At 41.7% G+C, this 15214-nt stretch overlaps 1 protein-coding gene across 1 annotated transcript in view; it reads right to left on the bottom strand.

Annotated features, from left to right (window-relative positions):
* MACROD2 (mono-ADP ribosylhydrolase 2) overlaps positions 1-15214 on the bottom strand; it is a gene marked incomplete at its 5' end in the record, with an annotated part of 837700 nt that overhangs the window by 797008 nt on the left and 25478 nt on the right.

Here is a 15214-nt window from a genome sequence, read left to right as displayed (position 1 = left end):
GCTGCTGGTCCTGCTTGCAGAGGTGGTTTCCCCCCGCCCCACTTACAGCTCGTATCGCTCTAGACAAGAAAATGACCATCTGGCAGAAATTCCAGACATATTAGCAGCCCTAACCATTTCCAGATTAAACAGCGTTATCGTGTTGCCATAAAACACAAATCCCACTTAGGATCCTGCCCGTCTCATTTGGCTGCTTTACCCGGGTGCTTGACTGAGCGTCACAGCAAGTAGCTGTACAACCTGCTTTTGCACAAGGGCTATACTATCCAAGGAGATAGGAAAGGAGACATTTCCAAGTGTTATTCTTTTCCCCTCTCTTCCTTGCTAGCTGTCCTAATCCTCGCCCATACCCCCATGGCTTTCTGCTGTGCAAGATGTCTGCCTGCTTTAGAGAGCAAGTTATGGGGCCAGCAGCAGAGACATGCATGCAGCTGCAGGCAGCAGCCTGGTCCTCAGCAGCTGCTGTAATCCCTTGTGTGCACAGGGGTCAGGCTGTCTTCTTCCTGGTACAGGGCTGCCCAGCAGCTCAGCATTAAACCACAGTTTATGACTCCTTTCACTCTCTGCAGAACACAGAGGTACAGGAATGCACACGCAACACTGCCGCTCGTCAGCTGGCTTTTGGTGTTGAAGTTATTTCTTCAGAAATACATTTACTTGCATGGAAGAGAGGTCTTGAGATATTTCTCAACGCTTTAGGGTTTGCAATGGTCCTTCAGCCCCACACAGACCTGTCCCTAAGGAACCACTCCCTGTGCTTTCATTCTCAGGGCAGGAACACAGAGGACGCCTGCGGCAGCAAATTGTCAGCTGCGATCTTCATCCAGGGGAAGATATTATGGATTTCCCACTGCTTTTTCAGTCTGCAATTCTCATCAGAGGATGAACTTAATTAAAATTAGACAGGACAGTAGAAGTAATAAGAAATATCTTTTAATTACTTTTCTTTTTTTTTTTTTTTTTTTTTTTTTTTTTTTTTTAAACACAGCTTCAGATTTGTCCTCAAGCTACTTATTCCAACCATCTCAGCCTTTTCCAAAAATGTGAAAAGAATTTAGCCAAGGTTCTCCTGACCAAGCAGAAAAGCACTGAATAGCCAAAGTAGTTGCTGCTTTCAATTTGTTCATCTCTACTCCAAAGGACAGACAGCAAGCCACATTTACTTTAAGAAACGGCACCTTACGATAATGAGAATTAGACCATTTCCAAACCATGCACTGACCACATTCCTTCCACACCCAAGCCTGTGCAGCAGGTCTGCATTTTGCTCCAGTACAAAGCCCACCAGCCCAGCTCCGTTACCCCCTGCACCCACAGCAGCTCAGTGACACACTGGCCATGCTCCTGGCTCAGCCAAAGGTGGCAGTGCTGCAGGACCCAGTGACACGATGCTGTCCCAAGGGGCACCAGGTAACTACACAGCCACCTTCCTCAGGGAGCAGGGTGCAGCACAAAGGAAACAGCAGGGGCTGGCTGGAGTTGCCCAGGAGACAGCAGGCTGAGGAAGGCAGACGGCCCGCAGCAGGACATGCATGGTGCTGCACGGAGCCGGGCTCGCAGCACACTCTAGCGACCCAAAATCTGCACAGTACATTCAGTGCCATGCTCAGATTGACTAATCAAAGGAGATTTGAACTCTGCCTTCATTTGGAAAATGTTTAGCGCTTGTTTGGAAGCAAGAAGGTTTACACATGTTAGTCTGGAATCACCAACTATTTGCTCTTGATAGAGGACAAAGGCAAGGGTGGTTTTTATACAGTTTGTCATACCTTAGGATCAGATGCAAACACTGCGAGTTAGTGCTTTGCTCTCAGTTTCTCAGGCTAAATGCTGCCATGTGCCAGGCCACTGAGCCACACCTGCCTGCAACAGAGCCCCTGCATGCAGATACCAGACCCAGGAGATCTGTGCACCTAAAATAAAAGTCTACTTATATACTGGTTTGCCTCATTAAGGTGGAAAAGGTGAAAAGAAATTCCCCTGGATGGCTGGATGCCAGGGTTCTATATTTGACCAGGACAGTCTGAGGTTGGGGAGCAGCTGAGCATACAGACAGGTCCCCCTCACTGAAAGAGAAGAGTTCAGTGCTTTTATTGCCCAGAAGCTCCCAAGTTGCTGAATGATTGCAGCCCCAGACTACAACACCCTGGTCAAACCACCCTCCTCCCCTCTCCTCCCACTCACATCTGTAGCACACCCCAGTGTTCTCAGGAATGCAAAGCATCCCCTCCTCAGCTCTTGCTCAAAGGGCTTCACAACCAGTCGGCGTTGTCTTAGTCACTGTGATTTGAGCGGCTGGAGTTGCTGGTGGTTTGGGTTTGAGTTACTGAAGCTCATCCAGCAACTTCTGCGTATGCCCACCTGCATTTAAGCACTCACTTCCTCCTCTTCCCCCCCCCCCCCAATTTCTCCTTTCTTTCTCTTCCTTTGAGTTCGCTGTGTTTTCATTTCTCCTTTTCTCACTCCTAGTTTTTCAATTGTGTTATTTAAAGCAGCTTTTCCAATCATTCTAATGCATCTATACTTATTGTCTCTCACAGTGCAAGCACGAGCTGTCGGTAACTCCAAAGCCACGCATGCACACATGGAAGTATCCCATCATTTCCCATATTCTCCCCGTAACGACTTTGCAGAACAGTTGCCATTACAGCAAGACACATTTAAGCATATTTGTCACTTTTGACAGTACTACTCCAGCCAGGAATATACTGAAAATATGAATTTCAGACTCTTAGGAACATCGTGACTACTGCATGTAGTTACAATGGATCATTGTACTTACTAATGAACAAAGCCTGTTGAAACACCAAACTACACGATTATTGCTTAATTTCTCGATGTGGATACACCTCATTGCTCCTGCACAGGCTACACTTTGAAGCTGAAATAATGAACTACAGTGATTACAGAGCAGCCCTTAAAAAGAATAAAAATTAGTGCCTTATTATTAAATGCTGGAAGAATACTTCCATGAGAAATGCAACTCTTGAGAAAAAGGGCTGTATATCCTTAAATTATATATAAAGTAATTCTACAAAAGTGTGAATAAGCCTACGCTAGAATTTAAGGACTCGCATAGCTTTTCCAGCTTTAAGGCTTGAACTCAAATCTATTCAATCTGCACAACTCCTTTATTTAAAACCTGCATTTTTATAGTTTGCAAGCACTATCTGATATGATGCAGGCATATTAAACACAGTGCAGATATTAAATTTCAGAAGAATAATGCATTAGTACTGAAAAGACTCACCCATGCATTCTGAAAAGCAAGGATTTTGGACAAAGGAGAAGAAAAGTGCTTCAGAAGTACCAGATTTGGACTTCTGATTGTTAAGATTACATGGTTTAGATACCTATGGATGAAAAACCTACTGCCATTAACATATCAGTCCCTCACAGCAAAGTTTCCAAAGGAGAAACTGAACCTTACATCTATTTTATATGCATATTTTCTTTCTAATCTAATTTGGAGATTCATTATACACATAAGAGATATATTTGCAAGTGAATTGAATTGATGATCACAACCTAAAACTTTCCAGTCTGGCTAATTATACAGGATTTTATCTTTGGCATTTGTACAACACCAAGTAACTTGCTGATGGTGCAGAATATTTATTTTGCTATTCTTGGAAAAATAGCAAAAAAAAAAAAAAGTAGCTAAATAAAAAAATTAACAGAAAAACAATGAGTGCAAACCTATGTTAGATACCACAGCACTGGCACTGAGAATAGAATCTTTTACTAAAAAAAATAATAAAAAAAAATATCAACAGATCCCATGTCTGTAAAGCACAATAACCCCAAGCAAAAATCATAACCCAATTCATAAGCTGATTTCTCTACAAGCAGCCAGAAGAAATACTGCTTTTTACAGCTAAATCATCCTTCGTTTCATCAGAATAACTCCAAACTGATAACAGTATTCAAGCAAGGACTGAAGAGAAATTATACCCAAGCTAGAACAGAAACGTATTAACTAAGTTATATATTTAGCAAGACCATGCACAATAACTTCAACAGAAGCCATTAAGTCACAGCAGTATTTCCAGCACTAGGAAAGCTGCACATGCACACGGCTGCGGTATTTCCAGAATTAACTCTTGACCCAGAGACCATGCTGGACAAGAGTGAAAAATCTAGTACTCCACAGGTCCCAAGCATCTCCCGAGGCTCAAGGTCTTGAGGACACATCCATCCCCTCTCCCAGGCACAGGCTCTGGGCTCGAGCTCCAGGCTGGATCCTCTCTTGCTGAAGGCTGATGCTTTGCCAACTACCACACCAAGCTCTACTCCTCCCTGCCGTGATCCCTCCTGTACTTAAAGTAATATTAATCTGAGACTAAGCAGTCCAGTGGAGATAAACCCAGCAGACAGAATCACGAAAGCGTTAAGGTTGGAAAAGACCTCTAAGATCATCCAGTCCAACCATCCACCTACCACCAGTATTGCCCACTAAACCATGTCCCTCAGTACTACCTCTACCCTTTCCTCAGGAACAGGTAACGATACGCTTCAGCTTTTGATGCCATTGAAGCAGAAGAGCCAACTTTTACTCCATGTCCTGGCTAGAAAAGGCACATGTCCTAGCTTAGCTCCATCATGCCTGCACCAGCAAATCGACTTAATTGTCAGCAGGGAATTACAAAATCTGAAGTGACTCCAGTGGTGCTCGGAGAGGTTCCTGAGGCACTGAGTCTGTAGCAAGGACGCGGAGCAGCCAGCCATTTCTGTCTCACCCGCAGGCAAAGCCAAGCAGCCTTCGATTTCTGAAGAGGCCAACAAGAAGAATAAAATTCAGCTTTCCTGGATGATTAACACTGGCTCAAGTTAATAATAATAAAAAAATTGTTATAAATGCATCACTACAGTTTCACTGACTGCTGGTGCCCACTGCTGCTGAAACCAAGGTTGAAGGTTGCAATTTGAGATACTTATTTGCTATTATGAGGCTACGCCTGATAACAGCTCACAGCGGCCTTTCTAAGAGGGGAAAGAAAGGCAGCACAGCATACATTTCCCGTCATCTACCCTTTTCCCAAGAAGAATAAGGGCAGAAGCAGTTTAAATAAATAAATAAATAAATAAATAAATAAGAGGCTGCAATCAACACAAGCTGCTCTACTAAGTGCTAGCGCCAGGGGAGGGGAGAGGAAGGTGGCAGAGATGCTGCAAAGCTACATGCTAAGCTCTGCTCCCTGGCAAAGAGCCTGGTTTGAGTCAGATGATGCCAACACGAGGAAAGAAAGAGGAGAAGCCAGATCTAACTAAAACCCACAAGAACTGGGAAAGATGGAAATCAAAACCTTATGCTCTGATGGGAATATAGAGAAATGCCCCCACCTGAAAACATCCCTTTATGGTATCAGTGAATTCAATTTGGAGTTGGGGTTTGTTTTGTTTGGGTGAGTGGTTAGGTTTTTTTTTGTATATATATATATATACATATATTATACATATATATATATATATATATAATATATATATAATTTTTTTTGTGTATATATATTTTTATATGCAGGGATATATATATATTATAAATATATATTATATAAAATAATAAAATATAAAATATATAAAATATATATATTACATAATATATATATTTTTATTTTTATTATTATTATTATTATTATTTAATTTTTTTTTTTATTTAACCTCTTGCTGGTGTTGGGACTAGTCTGAAGCTGACAACCACTGACCTAAAGATCTGGGCTCTAAGCCCTGCTGATACAAGTCCGGGCCTCCACAGCAAATTCACCTTTGCTAGAAATGAGGTGCAAGACAACATTTCAGTTGTGCCCCAATAGCCTTCATGCTGATCACCCCGCTCTCTAAAAGCCTGAGCTTTGTCATCTAGCAGCAGACACCTCTTAGTGCTGAGTGATCTGCCAAAGGACTAAAAGGTAACTGCAGTATCTGTTCCAGCTCAGCCCAGCCCCAGTGCAGACTTAGTTGCTTTACTTTGAAGTTAATATCCAAACTAAATTGAAAACCCTCACGGAACCTAAGAAATATGTTGCGCATGAATTCTGGATTCTGCTACTACATCTAATATATTTTGGAGAATTCAGTAAGTAAAAATTCACCACTTTTCACTGACTGACTATTCACGAACTCCATATAAAACAATTTTAAGTTCAGAAAGACTAATATCAGTACGCGGATTTGCGGAAGTTCAGAATTAGTCAAGCAGAGATACGGACCATACTGCTTAACACAGCCACTACAAAGCGAGCTGAAACCAACAGGATGAAAAGCCAACCAGTTTCTCTAAGATGGGCTATACGCCACAAATCCTTAGCAACATAAAGGAAATGGATTGCCAGTTATTATCATCTAACATATTAAGCCATTGGGAAGACTTACGTTCCTCTACAAGCTGATGTGAGGCAGTTGAAAGCAATAGCACATCTTTCTGAAATAAAAGTTATTTCACATGACAAGAGTATAGCTCTCTTGAAAAAGCAATATGCTTCATACTTTAAATTTTAAAGCATTTCTTATGCCCTTAAAAGCAGATTTGAAATGCAAGAAGTTCTAAATACAAACCCAATGCAGCTGACAACCATCTTTTTGAAACAGCCTACAACTAGGTACACCAGATGAGAACTGCTCCCGTTTATTACTACATAGGATCCAACTGTAGAGCATGAAAGGTGCTATGGAGGCATATTTAAGAGATTCATATTGTACACTGGATTGAAGTTACTGCAGCATAGGCACGCAAGTGACAGAAGGGAGAAGGAGCAGTACCAAAGAAGTCATCTGAATCAATGCTTTTCACAAACTTCAACTGCTCAGACACAACAGGCAACAGGAGACCCGGGCTTTGAGGCGTCACCACTGAAACCACTACAGAACGAGAGCCATTTACAATGTAGCTCTTACAAGAGCTGAGTAATTCCTTCCTTATGAGACTCCTGCCCTAGAGGCACCCCAGAGAGTGGGAGAAGGAGCCAGGCCTTACTTGCTCCTCTGCAGCCATCAGGCCACGCCGTGGAAAAGGCACCCAGTGACCAATAGTGCACAGCACACTCCTCTCTCAGCCCCTTCAGCACGTTGTGCAAGCCACAGTGCAGTCAGGAGATATTAAAGTCATGTCTGAACATTCTTGTCACCTCAAAGCATAAACGTTACAAGAATGGGAGATGTACTGCTCATCACAGCGCCGTTCTGGAGGAAGCAAAGGAATCCACTGCATTTTCAGTACTATAATTAAAATAATCCCTGCATACAACCCAACGTATTTCACAACTCTGAACAACAGCATATAAATGCACAGGTGTCTGAGCTCTTATTGCACATGTTGCAAACACTCATCACCACCACACTTGAGCTGACATGCAAATAGCACTTTTGCAAACCTCCACTGTGCTCTGACAGATGCATTTACCTGCAGTTACCATCTGCATTGATTGTGACAGTGGGTCACGTGAAGGAGGCTGGAGTCCAGTTTTAAAAGCCAGGCCATACTCTTAACAGTAATCTTAATGTGAGAGAGAGCTAGAATGTCAAAGAAAAGCAGCTTCTACTTTTGCAATGTCATATAGAAACCCCCTTCTCCTGTCAGAAAAGCATTACCAACAGCCATAGGCCAAAATCAGGCCTAGCCTGCATCTTGTAGCCTGTAATTACATACGTAACAAGTGATCAAAGCTATGCTTAAAGTGACTAATAGTCCCCAAAAGCTTCCCCAAATCTACAGCAAATAGCAAAACAGTAGACAAATAAGCAACTAGAAATTAAAGGGTGGAAGACAAGGCATCCATCTTCTACTTGACAGTTGCAAAAATTAAGCCAGAGCAGTGCCTGCTGGCAAAGGGGAAAGAAGAGGAGCCTGGCAGGGTCCCTAACACAACTGCATTTTTCAATATCAGCACTCGCTACAACTTCTAGCAAGCAGCTATCCTGTTCTCAGCGCGTACCACTGAGACGAGATAAACCTCAAGTTCAGTTGCTCTGATCAGAGCACGTTTTCCCTTATTCAATTTAAGAGCATATGTTTAATGGGATTAAGATTTGCATAGAAATACTAATTCCCATGCTAACGCTACAGCATTACTTAGCTCAATGTGATGTCAGCCAGTGTACAATCCGTGCAAATCCACAGCCCAGTCCATCTCAATGAGTTTATAGTTAGAGGGTAAATAAAGAGGAAACAGGCGCACGTGGTCAGAAGGATGGAGACACCATACTAGCACAACGTGCACAATCTCAGTCCACCAGCCAGCCAACCAACAGACAAGATTTTGTAGGCACTGCTGAGGAGACTTCTGGGTCCTATCAGCTTTCAGTTAGAGGAATCTTGCTTATTTATTTCAATGCAAACAGTTGAAAAAACACCACTCTGCATGCGTACCTTAACTCAGAACATGCTGTGGCAACTATCAGCTTAAAAAAAAATCCTTCAGATAATCCCAAGTCCTGATTAAAAGTGGATTTAATATTATGAAACAAAGCATAGTGATGCAATAAGATCTCAGCTAGCTCCTTACACATCCAACACACCACTGGGGATGACAGCCCCACTGTCAGATGCAGGACAGTACAGGTTGAAAGCAAAGTCCTTCCTAAACATGTTTCTCTGTGAAGTAAAAGAGACGCTTAAGGCTGTTCCAAACCACATCTGTCTCACATTCTCTTCCAAACACCCATTAAATACATGTAATGGAGCAGACATTTAATAAGTGCAAACCAATAGCCCATCCAACAAGCAGTTTTAAAATACATGCGTTTTGTTTCTTCTGCTTAAGTCGTTACTGATTTGATGTCCAAAAAACTTAAGGTACAGAAGCAAGTGGCATCCCAATAACAGTAGAGCTATTGCCACCTGCTGTCAGAAAGCACTCATGGCACTCCTAGCACGTCCTATTTGCAAGACAGACAGACTTGAAGAAATCCAACTTCACCAGTGTTCTGCTGTATGTCATTAGTTTTTCCTTCAGAAAGGACATACAGAGTAACCACGGCATGAAATATCAATAAACACAGTGGTCAGACATCTTCTAAGATCCACATTCTAATCCCAGAACACAGGTAAGCAGATCTCCAAGCAGAAACAAGACTTTCAAGTTATCAAAAAACACGAAGAATAAAAAGCAGCAGTGTCACAAGACAGAGAACCTAAAGGTGGGACAGACAGAAGACCTGGCACATGGCATCCTGTCACTATTACCCATAACAATCACAGCTGGCAGCCTGCATCTCCAGCAGATCCCTCTCCACTACACACAGCCCCTGCCTTTAGATAACAGCATGTGCCCAATCTGAGTGGTTGGCCAGGCACAAACCTGAGAAGGAGATCAAGTGAAAGCACAAAGACTGTTGTATTACAGTGCCAAGCCTTAGCCCTAAACCTGGCAGGTCACAAATGATGCCTCTAACACCTTCAACTTCCAGCCACTTTCTCTGTCCCAAAAAGTATCAAAAAGATGTTACCAGAAGCGTTTTCTCTGTATTCATAAAGCACTATTTGTTCCGTTTATCTAATGCACAAAAATACCAGCATTTATACAGATGATCCTTTCCTCGTGAACTATAGAAATAATGAAACTGAACAGACTCAACAGTCAAAGCACAAATACTGAAACTAGTGTGGTGATTTTATTTAAACACATGGATAGCGCCCTGAAAGCACTATCTACATCAAGATTAAGTTGTTAACTAAATACATTTACTATAGGCCACCAGGTTAGATCAGGCCCCCAAAATGCTCTGACTTTGCCTGCTTTATGTTAGATTATCAGAAAGCTCTCAAGCTAAGCTGAACCCAATCAGAGGAGATGCTTTCATAGAATTATAGAATAGCCTGGGTTGAAAAGGACCCACAGTGCTCATCCACTTTCAACCCCCTGCTGTGTGCAGGGCTGACAACCAGCAGCCCAGGCTGCCCAGAGCCACATCCAGCCTGGCCTTGAATGCCTCCAGCGATGGGGCATCCACAGCCTCCTTGGGCAACCTGTTCCAGTTCACACAACCCTCCGCGTGACTTTGTGCCAGGGCATCCCAATATTCAGCACCCATACCTCATCCCACTCCCTGGAAAGCCAAACAACATTGCTTTCAACCTCAGCTTGCTTTGAGAGAAGCTCCTGCCTCATTCCACAGTCTGTGTAGGGAGCCTTTTAGTCAACTGCCTTTGCCCAATGGAAAGTACACCCCTGCTCTACTGCTTTTTTTTTTTTAATTTATTTATTTTTTTTTATGGCAAAGCCCTGGCATCCCACTGCCTGTTAGCATGAAGCACCTGCCCGTTTGCAGTGCCTGGCCATGTGGCAGGCTGCAGGCAGTTCTTCCCCCACTGGCTTCACTTCTTCTCTCCATCCCCTGGTACCACCAGCGCCCAGGCACAGTGCAGGCAGAGGATGTTCGGGCCATGCTTCAGGAATAGCTGCATGCACAGCTCATCTCTGCTAGTTAAGCAATGCTGTTGGAAGCAAGCTTGTAGGATACAGCACACAGAAGATGAGAATTTTCTTAGCATCACGCATTTCTGATTTAAATGCGCTGCCACGCAGTCAGGTTTTCAAAGTGATCAGGTGAGTAGCACACCTGACATACAAAGCCAATACAAAAATCAACCAACCAAATGCATACTCCACATTGAAGCTCTCTTTTCTGAAAACAAAGTTTCAGTGGACTTTTGGTGACAGCCAGGATACAACACTGAGGTACATGAAGGCAAGATATTCAAGTGCCTGCTTTCTTTACATTTTCTGCCATGCGAGCATCACTATAAAACACTGATACAGCAAATCAGCCAGCACTCAACTATTACACCAGTAATTTCCTAGAGAAAACTACACTTTTTTTTTTTTTTTAACTGTATGCAACTCATTCCCTTCAACCTCAAGCAGTCCAGTGACCCTATCTGTTGCAGTCATTTCTGAGTCAGTTTCCCCAGCATTAAGCTTTTGTCACATCCTGAGAGCAAAAGCTGTTTGACCAAGAGAGCAGCTACAGTAATCCAACTCAATGAAATTGCACATCTAGATGTACTTTTCTTTGGTTACACTCCCTTGATCACTGTTACTTTGGACACATTTTTAGTTTTCCAACTAAGTACAATAATAAAGGGAAGAACTACAGTAATATCAGATGAAACAAAAGCAGATGAGAAGTTTACCATGTCCTGCTCACCTGACAAATTCAGCATATTTGTCACAGAAAGCAGTGATTAACTTATTCACAGATATCAGGATTATTGAGAATAACTGATTCCAGCAATGATGAATGTTGACTTTTCTGTTGAATAAATGGGAAATACATATAAATTAATCTGGGATTATATACATAAGTATAATTGCATCAACTAATTTAACCTGAGAAACCTTTGATTAACACCTCAGCTTGATCATGCTAGAAATGAAAATTAACATTTTGTAAGCATTACTGGTTCTGTTCCCTTGAGGAAATAACAGAAGTGCAAGACACATAGGCAGATGCCAGCTGACTTTGTGCTTTCAATTCAAGTTTTCAGTTCTCCTATCAGAATATTGTAGATAAAACAAAATGTGCTTTAAAACCATGCTGCTAGAATCAGACTCACTAAGAAGCTTCTGTTGTAAATATTTATTTGTTTAGCTCAGTTGAAAAATTAGTGCTGATAAATACAAATATTCCATGCAAAAATCCTAAAAGTAACATATAGGTGCAGGGAATGAGCGTACATGTGATGCTCCCACAGGGCCAGCATCAGATTCAAACACCCTCACAACATTCAGACAGGCCACTGCTGAAGTAATTTCTACTTCAGAAGCTGCAAGATGAAAATTTTGCTTGATAAATGAAGTTGGCAAATGAAACGGATTAGCAATCAGTGAAATTGCCTGGTGTCAGATCTGTTCCAGATTTGAAACCTTCCTTTTTTTCCCCACCTGTTCATTAAGCACCAAGTTCAAGGCAACTGCAGCAACTGACTGCACATTAACGAGCTGTTATGTGGGATGGCATGGTTCAGCCACTGATGTAACCACACTGGCTTAAGCATAGCTCAGCAGTAACACATTCGGTTCACACCTTCTATGTGTGTTACTTCTACCTTGACGTGTAATTTGAGACAGGAGAGAAAAGTGATGCCTTAAAATTAAATGATCAAATTATACCTTAAGGTCAAGAGTTCAGAAGAAAATCTGGTAAAGAAAATTAAGAAATAAATTAGTGCTAGAGTAAAATATTTAAACGTGGTTCTGAAGGCAAAAGCTCAAGGGAAGAAAGGCATCTTCCTATAGGAAGAGTTGAGATTTAGTAGGACAATGAGAATTTCCCAGTTCAACATATCTCCAGTGCCAGGACAAGGATGAACAGCAGGACAAGTGTTTCAAACCCTAAATTTTCCGAAAGCCTCAGATATAAGTTGCTTCCTGGTCTGCTTTCCTACCAGAAAAGGGATATAAGTTGTTCAGTTTGTTGTTTTTTTGTTTTGTTTTACTAACTCTTCTTGCTTTTATCAGAGTAAGATTTTTGTGTACCATTTCTTTTTTCGCAATGGGAAACAACATTCCCTTTAAGAGGCAACAGCTTTTCCACCAGATTTGGGAGAGTTAGGGGAGACTCCAGTGCTCAGGCATCAAATGGAGTGACCTCATTGCTCTAACTGTAGGCAGTGGGCTAGTGGCTAACATACAAATAATACTATAGACTTATTAACAGAAATCAGCTTGAATAGATAAAGGATGTTCTTCTTTCCTGGAAATGAAAGATTTTTCTCCTCAGTACCATATTTTTGTACCTCTGACTAAGGACATTTTTCAAAGCTAAGAATTAACACTTTTTGTAGTGTTCTGCAAGTCATGCCCCTTTCCAATCAAATAAAAAAGAATAATCCTTTCCTCCCCCATTGCTCTATAATATTTTTCTCTTGATCTTGATCCTAGTAAATCTAATTCACAAGCACATTAATATACATCTTATCTTACAACTTGACAGTAAGATTTAACAGGCAACAAGTGAATTTATATGTGAGGCCAGCAGTGATGAACTGCTAGTTAATATACATGACTACATAGTCACATATAAAAACACCCACTTTCAAAATGCAGCTCCTGTTTCTACTTCAAATTAAGCATCTACCACATCATTATAGTATAAATAGCAAAAGTACCATTACCTCCCCAAACATTCATTAAAAAAAGAAAACAACAGAATCGCAGGGGCAGAAACCATCAAGTCCAACTCCCTGCTAAGGCAGTTCCCTACAACAGGTCACACAGGTAGGCATTCAGATGGGTCTTGTATATCTCCACAGATGGAGACTCCACCACCTCTCTGGGCAGCCTGCTCCAGTGCTCTGCCACCCTTACCGTATAGAAGTGCTACACATTAGCGTGAAGCTTCCTGTGTTCAAGTTTTAGGCCATTCCTCCTTGTCCTATTTGCTACACACCACTCACAAGAGTCTGGCTTCATCCATTTCCCTCCCGTCTCCCTTTAGATATTGCCAAACGTTCATCAGATTCCCCCTTGGTCTTCATTTCCCCAGGCTGCACAGCCCCAGGTCTCTCAGCCCTTCCTCACAAGGGAGATGCTCCGGGCCCTTTATCATCTTTGTGGCCCTCTGCTGCACTCCTTCTAGGAGATCCCTGTCTGTTTTGACAGGGGAAGCCCAGAAAATAGACTCCTTAGCTGATACTACAAGTAACCCCCAATTTATCTTCAAGTCTTAGGGACACTTTTGCTGCTTATTTCTTTATTTTGGATTAGCTAGTCTCTGCACAGAGACCCCAACTCAGAAGAAACCTAAAAGTGAGCAGAGTAAGTTCTACATTTTTAGTTTTCCACCAGCCTCAGAAAATGTCACTTACCATTACCACTGCTACATTGGGCCTACTTAAGCTGTGAGACCTTCCTAATACCCCACTGCCCATGCTTCAGATACAGAGACAGCAGCCAAGCAGAGACAGAAGGAAATGGCTTGTTCAGAGCCAAGATCAAGTTCCATATAATGGGCAGTGTAACACACTAATAAAGAAGGTAAGACTAAAATTAAAAAAAAAAAAAAAAAAAAAAAAAAAAAAAAAAAAAAAGGGAGAAAGGAAATTAACAGGATGCTCAAGGCAAACCATTAAGTTAAACTAATACCTGCCTGCAATACAATCACTGACAAGGACATTTTAAGGAACTATTCAGCAATAACAACATATTCATGGCAGTACATAACTGAGAATAGTTTTAGCTAAATGTCGTATCATCTCCCTTTTCCAGGTACCTCTCAGTCACTCTGCATCTCAGTTGTTCCATAGAAGCCAAAAAACAGGCCCTTACTACAGATCCACATATGATTTTTGAACTGCAGGATTTTTTACATTCCAAACAGAAAGCACAAAAAAAAAAAACCCTCTCAGTCAAGAAATGCAAACCATTTCAATTCCAAAACTAATCTGAAACCAGTGCCAACCTGTGATTCAAGGGAGCTCCATGAATAAAGAGAACTGTGCTAAGCAGAGAGGAAAAAGCACCGAACAGTCCAAGTGCACAGGCAGTCCATGCTGCATGGGCTCACGCTCTACAGACACGAGCTCCAGCACCTCCATATACCTTTTTTACTGTTGTGAGAAAGCACATCAATCTGCCCAGCACAACCTTGGGGATCTCTGTGCTTTACTCTGCTACAGAGGAAAAGTGCAGTAGGCGTCCTTCCAGTAAATGAATAACATCAGCTATTAGTTGTTGCAAATGGATTGTTATTCCCAACAAGTAATGACAACATAACCAGATACTAAGGAAAAACTGACAAAAGACACGCAAAGCATGCCCTTTAGGGGGTGGGGAATGAAGCCAAGATTTAGAGGGTTGGAGCAGGGGGAAAACCTTCCCATAGTGTTTCTCAAGTAGCCATATTAGATAATTATAATAGATGAAATCAATTGCATGTTTTTTTCTCTTTTTTTTTTTTTCTCCTTTTCTGTTGCAAAATGCTACACACATTTCTTCACTTCAGTCACTGAAGCAGAAAAGGTCTTAAAACATTTAGAGCTCCACAAATAATGACAAAAATTTAAAAGATATAATCTCTCTACGAGAAAGCAGACATTCAAACCATGAAAAACAGTATGTCACTTTTGCTATCACCTTACTGTTAAAAGATTTTCACATTATCTAGTCCTCAAATGGCTCAATTTAAAAACCAGACTGGAATGTACTGCAGTAACTCAGTATTGAAGTGCAATGTTCTGTCAATATCAAGAGTGAACTCTCAGCTACTGAAGCTAAGA

This window comes from Tetrao urogallus, assembly GCF_951394365.1.
Source record: "Tetrao urogallus genome assembly, chromosome: 2".
Classification (NCBI taxonomy): Eukaryota; Metazoa; Chordata; class Aves; order Galliformes; family Phasianidae; genus Tetrao; species Tetrao urogallus.
The sequence above is the reverse complement of the archived record's forward strand: the minus strand, read 5'-3'. Positions and strand labels throughout refer to the sequence as shown.